Source organism: Austrofundulus limnaeus, unplaced genomic scaffold (assembly GCF_001266775.1).
Source record: "Austrofundulus limnaeus strain Quisiro unplaced genomic scaffold, Austrofundulus_limnaeus-1.0 Scaffold562, whole genome shotgun sequence".
Lineage (NCBI taxonomy): Eukaryota > Metazoa > Chordata > Actinopteri > Cyprinodontiformes > Rivulidae > Austrofundulus > Austrofundulus limnaeus.
Window position 1 is genome coordinate 126316 of NW_013952964.1, and position 1515 is coordinate 127830.

The window sequence follows — 1515 nt, forward strand, 5'->3', positions numbered from 1 at the left end:
TAGATAAAAGATTTTTGTTAAGTTAAAAAAATACTATGTAAAATAATAAAAAAACAAACCAAAACCAAACTAGAAGCACTCGGAGAGTGCAAACCTCCGCCAAGACCAGTTTCCCCCCATCCTGTAATAGAGTTACAAAGGGGCACACCGATACTACAGTGCCACCTGCTGGACACTTTGAAACCCACGCCCTGTGAAAGCATCACAGCTTTGCCATCTCAGAGTGTTAAAAGAAAAAAATTCCTGTATCCGCATCGTGATCCGGAACATCACCAAAATTTAAAGGTGTATTCCTTGGCCCAGTACACACATGTGGTAAAAATGTCATGACAATCTGTCCACAAGTTTGTGAGTAATGTTGTCCACAGACAGACAGACAGACAGACAGACAGACAGACAGACAGACAGACAGACAGAACGACAGACATACGTGACAGAAAACATTACCTCACCCTTAGCGGAGTTAAAAATACAAATCAAAATAAAATGAAAGGTAACAGAAGAATAAATCTTATTTTGTCTGCCCCTTTTTGACCCAGAATATATTCAAACGAAACATAAATTACAAAACTATAATAATAACATAAAAAACAATAAAATAAAAATATATAAATAATTTAGGTAGACCCGTCAGCTTTGATTGCATTAATTGTAATTTAATTCAACAGATTTCATCCACGAGCATCAAAAGAAAAGCTATAAATAAACTGACTCGACACAAATTTGAATATAAATTCAATCTGCTGCCTTTAAAAAGCACAGAACAGCTTGTTCACAACAAATCTAATTGTGTAGCTTGTAATAAAACAAAATTAGTTATTGTGAGGTGCGCAGCTGTACAGTTAAAGACAAACAGATGACACAGAAAGCGTCTGCAGCACACGCTGACTTTAAACAGATACTTTAGTTTCTTGTGGCCGAAACAGAAAAAAAGGGAAAAATTCAGCTTTTAGTTCAGTTCAGTTAAAAGCTGATACTTTTCTTCACTGGTCCACAAAGCACAGCAGGGTTTTATTTAATGATCATTTGGACACGTTAAAAATATATATATTAAAAATATTTGCCATTTCACTTTGCAAACAACTCAAATGAATTTAAAGCAGTTTAATTTACTTATTGATGCTCAGATGAATTATTTTCAGTCGCAGGTAAAAACAAATGCTTTTTAAATCACTTCCACAGTATGAGTCAACAAAAAAATAATAGAATAGAATAGAATAGAATAGAATAGAATAGAAACAGCCTTTTTATTGTCTCATGGAGGGGAAATTCAGGTGTAACAGCTGAAGCAGATCTACAGAACAGTAAATTGCTTTGTGACATTATCAACTGTAGCGTCAATAATAGAATTAAAGTAATAATAATATAAATTTAAAATAGAATGAAATAAGAATTACTGTACAAGAATATAAAGATGAAAAAAGATAAAAATAAAAGCAAGATACCGTGCAGAAAAGAAAAAAATACAAGAAAATCGACACAAAATTCACCTGAACTGAACTGAGAGATCTACCT